We start from the raw sequence: 12,714 nt of genomic DNA, 5'->3' as shown, positions 1-12,714 counted from the left end.
TCGGACTTTTACGGTCGCTTTTATTATTTTATCAAAACCAATTTGTTTTTATAAAATTTTACATTAAATCAATATTTTTTTTTACAAATAATTGCTACCAATTTAATAAAGAATGAGCTTGTTATTTTTCAATCTTTCTCTACATGCAGTCCCTGGCCAAATTATTAAACGCACTCTAAGATTCTATGTAAAATCTATATATATATATTTCTCTTACACGGCGACAAAAAAAAGCCTCATTACAACTCCCCGAATGGCAACGCTAGAAAATCGACCTATGATTGCCGCTAAAAATGTCACATGCTAAATCTAGCTCAGATGACTCAACATATAGCGCTTTTAAAATCGATCTCTATTTTAGTATTTTGTCGAAAGCGTTTTTTTCACGAATTTATATATTACGAATTTATTTGACGATTTTTGATTTATATCACGAATTTGTTTTGCAAGAAGTTATTTGTTTATGCAGGTTTTTCCATTACAATTCACTTATTTCAATTTCTAATAGACTTAATTATAGCCAAAATTTTAACCTTTTTAAAGAGATATCAGTTTTAGAAATTTTATCTTAAGATTTTATACTATAGCACATTTCTAATAGGTTTAACGAATTACATGTCATTTCTTTGAATTCAAATTTATTTGAATGACTTAGTATTTACTAAAAAGATGTAATTTTTTGTTTAAAAAAAGTTTTTATATGGATTTGAATGATTGTTTTGAATTCTTAGAATTTTGTGAATTTGCACTGTACCTAAGTCAGTAGCGAGCGAAGCAAACCATATAAGATTGCGTAGCAATTTTCCGGGGTTGGCGAGCGTTAGTGAGCAGGGGGCGCAGCTCACTAGTATTAATTATTAGTGTATCCTATACAGCTTTATTGTTCTTACGAAACTGAAACAGGTTTGCACTTGTTTACGCTAGTGTATCAAATGGTGAAATGAGAAGATATATAATATAAATTCGACGTTTGGATACATTAGACTATATATAAATATAGAATGATTATTATATCAGGCATTATATTAGTACATTATAATAATTAGACTAAATATATTCGACGCACTGTAGTGCATTAATAATGGAATGGTTTGCAATACTTTTAGATTTAAACATATACGTATGTAATGAGTTTTTATTCAGGAGAATTTTTATAAAATTCATATTTGTATTTATTTCTTACGTACTGCATTACAATGTTTAGCAATTGATACACGAATGTAAACAAGTGCAAACAGGTTTCAGCTGCGTAAAAACAATAAAGCTGTATAGAGTATATCACCTGTATAATTAAGATTTCGCATTGAATATTAGAGTTCGTCTAATCATTTGGCCAGGGACTGAATGTTTAAAACAAAATGTACATCAATTACTTCAATCACAATAAATGTATATCAATTACATCAATGTACTTCAATTTTGTGTTATATCCTTTTGTACAGAGCAAAAATCTGTAGCACATGGAAATTAAATTTTTGAAACTCGGGTGAAAAACGCAAAAGTTGTTAAAAATTGCAATAATAAATATTTGATTTACTGCAATTCAATTTGAATTTCTGAGAGTAAATACTAATACTGACGCATTACCCAGTACATAACTCATTAAAAATAAAAATTAAAAGTGAAGAAATAAAATAAAAAAGTGTTATTTAAAAGTTATAAATTCCGTTTTTTCCCGAGATTTTCTTTCGTAAAATCTTAGATCGGGAACAAACAGCAAACGTTTCTAAATAGTATAACATTATCAAACAAACTGTAAAAAAAATATTCTTTTGAACTGTCGAATAAATGTTTAGTTTAAACATAACTTTTTCAGCATATATTTCAAAGTAGACAAAACTTGACACATATAGAAAAATGTGCTGGGAAGAATTTTAACATTCCATTAATAATTTGAAATCTATTAAATCTGGAATTCTTAGTAAAACTTACCCCATTCCATTCCACACGAATTCAGCTAGATAATGAGACATTCTTAAAGTTCTTTCAATCATTTAGATATTCATGCGTTCACCAAAAACAAAACGCGTGATAGTCAACTATAATACGTGACACTTCAAATTCAAACACTTACTCTCTTATCAGACAAATTTAGGTTTACGAACTTATAAGAACAAATCACAAGTGAAAATATATGCTGTCATATTTTTTGCATCACTAAACAAATAATTCGCGAGGTAATATTAACACACGCGAGAAACACTGTCTAGTCAAGTCAAACAGTCGACTGATCGTAAAGACACGGTTCTCAGCAGAACAGCGAAGTCAAACATCACTGGTTACGGTCATAAAGTGGGTGGGTGATCACTTCACTTTGATCAGCATCCCGCAGTGGACTGATTGTTTGTTTTTTTCGAATGGCAGGCACTGAACTTCATTCGTTTCGCCTTAGAAGATGACAGAGTTCTTACTCATTTCGCGTTACCCAGTGGGCACCTGTGAACCAAAGTCACGGAGGCGAGTAACATTGTCCACGCCACACTGCCACAAACCCGTTCATAGGGTGGGCCACATTCACTCATCACACACAACAGAGGACAACACAAGAGAGAGAAACATCCATGCCCAGAGCGGGATTCGAACCCGTGGCCATTGGTTTCGCAGTCAGGCGCGCTAATCGCTCGGCCACCTGGCCGGCGTAGACTGATTGTTAAGACACGGTTCCCAGCAGATCACCGAAGTCAAGCATCACTGGCTGCGGTCAGTGTGCGGGTGGGTGACCACTTGGATCAGCCTGCGTAGGGACCAAGGGTGTGCGGTATGGGTCCTCGTTAAACAGTTCTACCATAAAGTGCTTGACTTCGCGTGCAGGTCGTCGGTGCCATCCCCTCTGTAGAGGATCAAAATTGTGATGGCATGTCCTCGGATCATCTTCCAGTGATACTTTACAGACCGTCGTTAGTAGCCCATTGAGCAGCTCTAGTGCGACGTAAACAAAGTACCTACCTATCTAGTCAAAAGTGTACGGGCACCAGTGTTTTCATGGTTTTGGTCGCTTTGCGCCTGTGGCTCGAAACGTGAAGTCGGTGATGCATGTTGAAACAGTATGTACATACTTCTGAGAAGTATGTGGACATAGTAAATGTATTTACACATCTCTAAGAACGCTCCTTTCAGCTAGTCAATCTCTAAATAAACAGAGTAATTGTTAAATGCTTTTTCGATTATAAAAGAGCAGTCACTTTTATAATTAAATTTGATAAATTCAGAGTTTACATGGGCCGTAGTAGCCCTGTGGTTAGAGAATCGAACTTCTATCCGGAATGGCAGGGATTGACCCTCCAACCAAGTTCCTGCGGTATAAGTGCTCGTGAAATCCGTAAAATCGAAGGTAATGTAAACTGTCGCTGAGCCTATCGCTTTCTATATATCTCATATATTACTATGGGTGCAGGGATCTGGAGAAATTTTCTTCCCCTTCAGATCCACGTCTAAATTGGGGAAGAGGCCTCACAAAATTATGATGGTATGTTTTTGGATCATCCTCAGCGATGTTTCCCAAACCGTCACCAATAGCTCACTGTGTGGCGTAAATAAAGCACCTATTTACGTTAAGGCCATAATATTTCTGAACTGTCATAAATTTTATGAGCGTCAATTTTTTAGTATATTGGAGAATTTTTGAACAAATTCAAAAATTACAAGTAAAGGGCGTGGGAGAATTTGATACCCGTAGCGAATTATTTCTATTATTTTTGTTATTATTAACAGTACATATATATTATCGTTAAACAGTCGACACAATGTTTTGGGTTTACGACAATTAATGTTCAATTCCGTAGCCTTGTCATTTTGAACCCAATCCAGAAGACAAGGTAACTCCGGGATCAAGTATTGGGAGAAATTTTGTTTTCGTGGAGGACTTTCTAATGGAAATAACCAGCATTTGAGCTACATGGAGAGTAAAATCTCGAAAACCTCCCACGGTTGGCCTGACGGCAAGGGAACTCTAACTCATGATCCGTCTACCACTGAGGATATTTTACGTCGGTGCGAGCCGGATGTGTAATTTTTATTGACCAGTCATCGCTGGATTCGAATCCGGTTCACCTCATTGAAAGGCGAACGCTCTATCCCCTGAGCGATCAAAGTACATGTAGAAAGACAATTCGAAAGTTGAGTAAAGTCTGAAATTTAATTTTACATTTTTCTGGGAAAATCGCAGAATAAAATATTACGCCCATTTGTATTATCTCTGCGCAGGGACATGACGAAGATCAAAAATTATTTATTGTATGAAATATACAAATTAATTTAGCGTTAAATAAAGACATAGCAGTTGTAGATAGCTACTAAAAATCCCTTTATAGCGATTTAAACTCGCTGAAATCATGAACGAACCCGCTGTCACTTACCAAAGCGTTCTCTTTTTTTTACACTGAGAAAAAAAAAGTATGATAAGAACCATTAAAATAGGATCAAATTTACTGTGTTTTTTTGGCTCTATGGGAACACCGAAAAACAAGATAATTTTTACCGTAGTGCTTTGGTAATGAATTTTTCAATAAATTAATAATAAAATTTGGTTTTTATTATCATGCTGTTTTGGGGGTAAATGCTGTAAAATTAAGTAATTACCGACTCATCTCCAATATACCAGCACTATTTAAATTACCGACTTATGCTTAAACAAAAGTCATTTAACAGTGCTCGCACAATTTGAAATGACTCAAAAATGTTCGTTTTGATAACCTCTATTTTGTTTTGAAATCGCTTTTATGTCTCGTTGGGTTTTTTATATGTAAGCTGTAAGTTGACATTTACAAATATTTAAAATTATTAAAAATATGCATTTGTAAATGTGCTGTTGTTGTTGTTGTTCATTTACGTCGCACTAGAGCTGCACAATGGGCTATTGGCGACTGTCTGGAAAACATCCCGAAGGATGATCCGAAGACATGCCATCACCATTTTGATCCCCTGCGGAGGGGATGGCACCCCCGCTTCGGTAGCCCGACGATCTGCGCGCGAAGTCGAGCACTTTACGGTAGCACAGTTTAACGAGGGCCCATACCGCACACCCTCTGTCCCTACGCAGACTGATCCCAGTGGTCACCCACCCGCACACTGACAGTAGCCAGTGATGCTTGACTTCGGTATTCTACTAGGAACTGTGTCTTTGAAAACAGTTTACTGTGGGGGAAAATNCCCGCACACTGACAGTAGCCAGTGATGCTTGACTTCGGTATTCTGCTGGGAACCGTGTCTTAACGATCAGTCCACTGCGGGACTGTAAATGTGCAAATGCCTGGACAAGAATTGGATTAGTTCAGTAACTTAACTGTTACTAAATGTATACTATATCGGGGTAAATAAGATTACTATATCAGGACTGTTAAAGCATCCTGAAATACAACTGCTACGCAATACAAATAAATCCCACCGTAACTCTGTATCCATTTTATCTATATTTATTTATTAGTTCATTATTACGCACACATACGCGGACTTGTGTTTCCATTACAAAGCTGGCTATTATGTAATTGCTAAATCTATATACAGAAATCTCAGGGGTAGAGAAAGACAGCACATACTTACGGACACGATGGGATTCGAACCAGTTACCTCCACGTTGCAATCGATGCTTCTTTGCAACGTTTTTCTCTCATTTGAGCAATATTTCCTTAAACTTGTGTAGGGCTTATAAAGAGTGTTTTTTTCAATGAGCACACAAGCCTTATTACTATTCCAAGAATTAATTCCTCTTATGTGTAGCAACAGTAAAAAAAAAATTCTTGGAATAGATATGATTTTTTTTTTTTTTTACACCAGTCGCGTTTTTCCACCACGAACGTAGAGGGTTCGAACCAAAGTATAACCATGAACCCGTAACAGTAAATTGATAATTTTGGTTTTGATACTTATACAGTTTGTCTACGGTAATAACTCCCTCCGACGCAAAGTCTGAGACCGTCTGCTGCTATGAAAACAAGAATCACACATTTCAGAGAGGGTAGCTTCTCTTCACTCTAGGACTAACACAATAGATCGAAGGGAAAAAATTTCCTTTCTGTCACCGACCCACGCCAAGACCTCTCCTAAACAGTAACTCCACACCCCTACTTGAAATAGTTATATCTCGTTACCATAGTCACCGCTACGGGTCCAGACGAATGGCTAGGGGTGTTCTTACTTTAGACAAACTATTCAGGGTAGTGTCCTTAATGCAAATATTTGCCTGCTTCATATCCAATTTGTCAGGATCCTGATTCCTCTCCCACGCATTGGATTGACCCCTTGACCTGAGGGTCAGAGGGTGAAGGACACTGGAGGTGTCGTCCCCTACCTTGGGGGTGGAGCAAATGACTGTTTCTGAGGAGAGAGAATATTTTTAGACGAGATTCGTTTTGAACGCCGAAGAGTAGAGTTGTAATTGAACGATGATAGATTTAGTATGAACAAAAAGAAAGGGAGCAGTTGCGATCCAAAAACATTATACTCAACAGCTCATGTATCTATTTGTAACCTTTCTGTACATAATTCTATAATCAAGAATTTAATAATAAATAAGCTATAATTGAAATAGTCCTTGGTCATCATTAAGAGGACATAAAAACGAACCAAGAGACAAAATGTCTCACACAATTACAGAAGAGTTATAGCATAAAAATGAGAAAAACGGCACAAAGATATTGAACCCACGCTTTTGAGGGTTTGGGACCCAATAATATAGGGTTGTTTTACATAAACTCCGCCCTGCAGCATTCCGCTAACAGGTATGAAGCGTATATGTAGTTGGCGCGAATCCCACTATAGGATTCGATGTACGTCTTTTGTAAAATTGTGATATCTGTTTTTCAAACTAGAAGGGGAAATGAAGAGGGTTCTTTGTATTTGCGAAGAAACTCACATACGTAAATAAATAAATAAATTAGGGGCCCCTCTGGCCGAGCGGAATGCTCCGTTAAACGCTGTGCAAAACGTGGTGGTAGCGCGTTCGAATCCCACTCTTACCCTGGATATATCTTCGCGCTGTAATTCTCTGTATTGTGCTATCTGTCCTTTATTTGACAAAGGTTTATAAGCCTAAACTGAGCATACAAGCCTCCAAATGTATGTCATTCCAATAAACAATAAGTCCAGCAGTGGACTGATCATTGAGACACGGTTCCCAGCGCATCACCGAAGTCGAGCATCACTGGCTGCGGTCAGTGTGCGGGTGGTTGACCACTTTGATTAGTCTGCGTTGGAGCCCAAGGATGTGCTTTGGGGCCAAGGTATGGGTCCTCGTTTAACTGCTCTACCATAAAGTGCTTGAATTCGCGCGCAGGTCGTCGGGATACCATCCCCTATGCAGAGGATCATAATGGTGATGGCATGTCTTCGGATTATTCTCAGGGATGTTTCCCAGACTGTCGCCAATAACCCATAGTGAAGCTCTAGTGCGAAGTAAAAATTAACTACAACAACCAATTAACAATAAAATAAATAAATGACACATAAAAGATGGACTAAACAGTCACCTGATATATCTGAGTTTAATATCTTTAAATCGCTTTAATTAAACTATTGAAGCTATCTTTCTTGGCCTTTAACCCTTATTATAATAAAGAATTTATATTTGAATAAGGAATACTCTATCTGCTATGAACCATTTAAATAAACTGGGGGAAAATAAACAAATTATTTCTCTTCTATTTGAAGCAAAAAGTTAAAATTATCAAATAAATAATAAAATGGTAGGTAGTTCTGAAACTTATTTTGGTATTTTAATTGGGATACTTTAGACCATGCCATAGAAACTATTTATTTGGTTACATTTACTTCTGAGATTTGTATTTGTTACTAAATGTATTGTAATAAAAACTCCGGTAAATTAAAACAAAAAATTTCCGGTAAATTAAAACAAAGAAATTCCGATAAATTAAAACAAATAATTTCCGATAAATTAAAACAAATAATTTCCGTTAATTTAAAATAAAGAATTTACGGTAAATTATAACAAAATCAAACGGTAATTTTACCATATGAATGGTTGAAATACGGTATATTTGTGTTTAATTCTTACAATTGCGGTTTTTTTCCCACGAAAAATGCCTTTACCATACAAATATGGTGATTTTGTCAGTATTTTTTTCCGCATACCAGGCCGATCTCTTCCTATTTTCGTAGGACAGGCTTTTTCTGCAACTTTTTTTATTGATTTATTGAAATTACATACATTTGCTGACTTGTGTGATCAATATAGGCATATAAGTCATTGTCAAGTAGAAAATACAGACAGAACAATTCAGAGAAAGACATCACAAAGAATACATCCAGGGTTACGGCGGGATTCGAACCCGCTACCTCCACGCTTAACAGAGCGTTTGGACCGGCGATACCGCTCGGCCAGGGAGGCCCCCTCTGCAACTTTATAGACCACAACTTTCAAAGAACAGTGAATTTAACAGGTAATTTACATAACACATAAATATTTCCAATATAAACTTAATGAAAAAAAGAGTTAAAATAAACTTTTTTTTATTACTTTAAAAAAATATTCTATTTGTAAACTTCTTCGTTCGAGAATAAAATTCAATTTTCAGAAATAGTATCAAAGGCAATCAAACTTTCCCTAACAAAATGTAACGTACAAACTACAGCACAGTTGCGAACAATACAAATTCCATTGTAGCGTTCCGCTTACCTAACCTATGACGCCTTAAAATTTTAAGCATACATTAGAGGAATTCCATCTCAGAAAATTGCTGAATTCTTTCTGGCAAATTGGCTGCTATTTTCGGAACTTATTTATGTTAAAGTACATTTTAGTTTGAAAGAAAAATTTATTTAAAGAAAAAAACACAATTCTTTACTTTGAAATTCTTTTTGCTTTGAATTGCCCCAGAAAATCTATTTACAGTAATGGTTTTAAACTATACATAGCTTGAATATCTTCACCTTTTTTATCGAGAGCAAAAATTTAACTTCAAAACAATATTACGCTTCTACTGGGTCGATAAAAAAAATAAGTCGTTTATAGTTCATCTAAAGTGCAAGAAATTTTAAGCAATATTATTAACTTCAAATTTTGTTTTTGCTTTTTATTCTATTAATTATTAGTTTTTTTTCCTTTAATATTAAGATGTTTTTAAGAATGATCTATTAAAAAATTTACATGCTTAAATACAAAAAAACAGCTTAAATTGACTTGACTTAGGAGATTTTTTATAAGAGTAAATTTTATCTAATTTACGTTTGTATTATTTACTCATTTCCTTTTTGTAACATTCATGACTTTTTTCATTCAATTCAAATTAAATACGTTATTTAGTAGTTTAGTTCATAATTTTGCAACATTAGAAAATAGTACGCACTGATATGGACTGTAAGTTTTTATTTAAATGACTTTTTGTTCGATATTACGTTTAAAACCTATTTATTTCACTTTTGATTCATTGATTTTTTTCCATTCAATTTAATATATTTTTTCAATTAAGTTGTTTCATAAATTTCGTATGATTTTAAAATAAAAATGACTGGTCATGGATTGTAAGATAATTTATTGATTTGCACGTTTCAAATAATTAAAAGCATTCAGCTTAATCACGCGTGATGTTGTTTTGTAAAATATCTTAAGAGATTTTATTAGTTTCTTTTTTTTTAATTAAATTTACACATTTATTTTAAGACTGATTTAACTACAAACACAAAAGCATACTTCCACTTCTAGAAGAAGAAGATCGTGGATACCCACACATGTGACCTATGGATACAAACACATGTTATGAATTATCAGCATCAGCTTTTCATTTATAAGCTAAGTTTCTCCACATGAGTTAGAATACTAATTAACGAAAGGCAAATAAAAATAGCCTCATATCGAACATCGAATTTATTGAAATATTTCTTTCTCTTCTACGTCTTTTGCTTAGCTTAGATTTATTATTTGTTTATTATATTTTATTGTAACTGTGATACATTTTTGTTTTGTTACCTGGCACTTTCGATGTCAGTTTGCTTACGTCATACGTGGCTTCATGCCTGTCTTCGTGCTAAGTAAGGAATATATATTGTGAAAGAATTGAAATATTTGTGAAAGAAGCATTGTGAAGAAATATAGAATGTGTCACTTAAGAGAATTGATATTTGATCGGCTTGGTTTGCTCGAAATAGAATGGAAGAACAGTTGCATATGTAAACAAAAATGTCCCACGTCACTTGCGGGCATCCTATTGAAAATATAAATGATTTTATTAACTATTTGTACGTGAAAAACGCTTATTAAAGTTTATTTTCGTGGTCCGGCATTGATATACTAACCCTAACAGATGGACGCAACATAAAGGCCGACTACGAGTTTCATTAGAGGCAAAATAAATCAAAGGCGAATAAAAAAAACAAAATTATTAAAACTGCTTCAAAATTTTTACAAAACATACAGCACGCGTGATTAAGCTCAATTTTTTGATTTTATTGAAAATTCAATTTTAGAATTTTTTCACGAGTCAAATTTTGTAAAAAAAAAATACTATGAACTATGTAAAAATAAAGGGATAAAAAAAGAGAAACAAAACAATCTTATACAATCTTATTAATTCTCATAATGTTTTAGAACTCTGCAATAACTATTTATTTCATTGCATAAATTTTTGCATCTTAAAATTTTCCTTTTTCAAAATGAAGTAATAACTAAAATGTATCTCACACTACCATGTGCAAATTGCTTGCCATTTCTTTTCAACTTACGCAAATACTTTGGAATATTTTATTTGGAATTATATTCACATAATGCTCAGAGGATTGTATGGATTCGATATTTAATTTATTACCATTTAAAAAATATCAAATTTTAGATATATATTATTTTGCAATGCTTTTCATATTGTCTAAAAGTAAACAAAATCACTAATACGATTTTTTTTCAATTAGAAATTAAAAAAGGAATATCAAAAAGCATTTTAAAAAAGAATTATCAAAATTGAAAAGGAAGTAGCATTTCTGATTACTGTCAAAAATCCAATTTAATAGACATGTCAAATGTCAATTAGATGATCCTACTTTTTAAAAACAGTCGTCTATGCGACAGGCTTATTGAATAATCCGGCTCTTAGCAAACAGTTATCTATGCGTCAGGCTATTTAAATAATCCAGTTCCTTAAAAATAGCCATGCGTACACCAGGTTAATTGAAAAAGCCTTCGGAATTTTCTTATCAAACTGCTCATTTTTTAGGTTTAATCCAGTTAAACCCACCTTCATGCAAATTAGCTAATATACCACCGTAGCTAATATACATTCGTTGCTCAATTAACTACTAATTTCATGCAGTTTGCAATTGTAAAAAAGGCTCATGTACACTAAGCCTCAGTAAAATTTTACAAATTGTAACTCGGGATATTTAAATTAAATATACTTGTGAAATTTTTAATGTAAAAATTAGGAATCCTAAAAGAATAATAATAAATCTACTTCCTTTTTTGAAAATGAAAACAATCCTTAAAAAGTTACACGTCTCTTTACTTTACTTCAATCATCAATATTAAGTAATCACACACACAGTGATACACAATGGAAGCACTTACCTGATTATCCCGAGTTAACTCGGGCATGTATAGATCGCAAATATTTATTATCCCGAGTTAACTCGGGCATGTATATATTGCAAATATTTATTATCCCGAGTTAACTCGGGCATGTATAGATTGCAAATATTTATCATCCCGAGTTATTATCGTCAAAACGCTTTGGTTTATCACGTTTTTATTCGGCCGCAAGCAAAAACTAATAATCTGCTGTGATTGGAAGTTTGCCAATATTTGTTTGGGGGGACTTGCTATTGGTGGGACTGCAGACGTGTTTCGTACAATTGTATATACGATGGTTGATGGATTTACATACAAAAAAAGAGTAAAAAAATGGCATTCACGAGTGAAAGTGATGATTTTTCAGATGATGAAGATGTGAACATATACGAAGACTCATATTCAACTTTTTTAATTTGCCCGAGATCATTTGAGATACAGTCGGACCCCGATTTAACGAATTCATCGGGACCGGAAATTTTATTCGTTAAATCGGGGTCATTCGTAAAAGCGGGGTTCAAAAAAAAATTTTTTTTGTACATATGTATTATTAAAAATTACTAGTTATAAACAACTATCAAAGATAAGAAAGGAATTTCCTGTTTGACTCATAGCCCACCTGACAAACCCCCGGAAAAAGACCTTGCAAGTGTAATATGTCTTATTAACTCTGCCCACCTCCCCAAGACGAATTTTGTTTTTCCCTGTTGCTGTCGTTTCTTTTGTTTGAGACGAATATGCACTTTTTCTATTTTATTCCTCCCAGGAAAGATTTTTTTCCCTTTAGAATCTGCCAATTACAAAAAAAATTCAATATTTTTCTGATCAAAATTAATGAAAAATATTTTTTCCGGATGCTGAAATAATTCGTTAATTCGAGGTTAATTATTCGTTAATTAGGAGTTTTTGACTCTGTTTTTGCTGGGGTTGAAGAAAAATTCGTTAAATCGCGAAATTCTTTAAATAGGGGTTCGTTAAATTCGGGTCCAACTGGTAGGTAAATTAAATATTTTTTACACAATAAAAAAATTAAAATTTCAGCTTTGAATTTGAGTATTATGTTTTGTTTTAGCTCCTTGTATTTTATAATAAAATAAAAAAAATGATTTTTTTTAGCATTTTTTTTTCAAAAAAATTGGCAAGTGAAACGGTTTAGAGTCTGTGATAATTTATTCAAAACACTCCTACCGAAAAAATTCCTTTTTAAG

General features: G+C 33.8%; 1 protein-coding gene across 6 annotated transcripts in view; it reads right to left on the bottom strand.

Annotated features, from left to right (window-relative positions):
- The window catches only part of LOC107453173 (histamine H1 receptor-like), a 420,328-nt gene extending 418,100 nt beyond the window's left edge, over positions 1-2,228 (bottom strand). For all 6 annotated transcript variants that reach the window (XM_071184615.1, XM_043047827.2, XM_071184617.1 and 3 more), the window contains exon 1: positions 1,933-2,228. The gene's annotated coding sequence lies outside the window, so the exon portion shown is untranslated. The remainder of the gene's footprint in view (positions 1-1,932) is intronic.
- Between the last annotated feature and the right edge of the window lie 10,486 nt (positions 2,229-12,714).

Source organism: Parasteatoda tepidariorum, chromosome 8 (assembly GCF_043381705.1).
Source record: "Parasteatoda tepidariorum isolate YZ-2023 chromosome 8, CAS_Ptep_4.0, whole genome shotgun sequence".
NCBI lineage: Eukaryota > Metazoa > Arthropoda > Arachnida > Araneae > Theridiidae > Parasteatoda > Parasteatoda tepidariorum.
The sequence above is the reverse complement of the archived record's forward strand: the minus strand, read 5'-3'. Positions and strand labels throughout refer to the sequence as shown.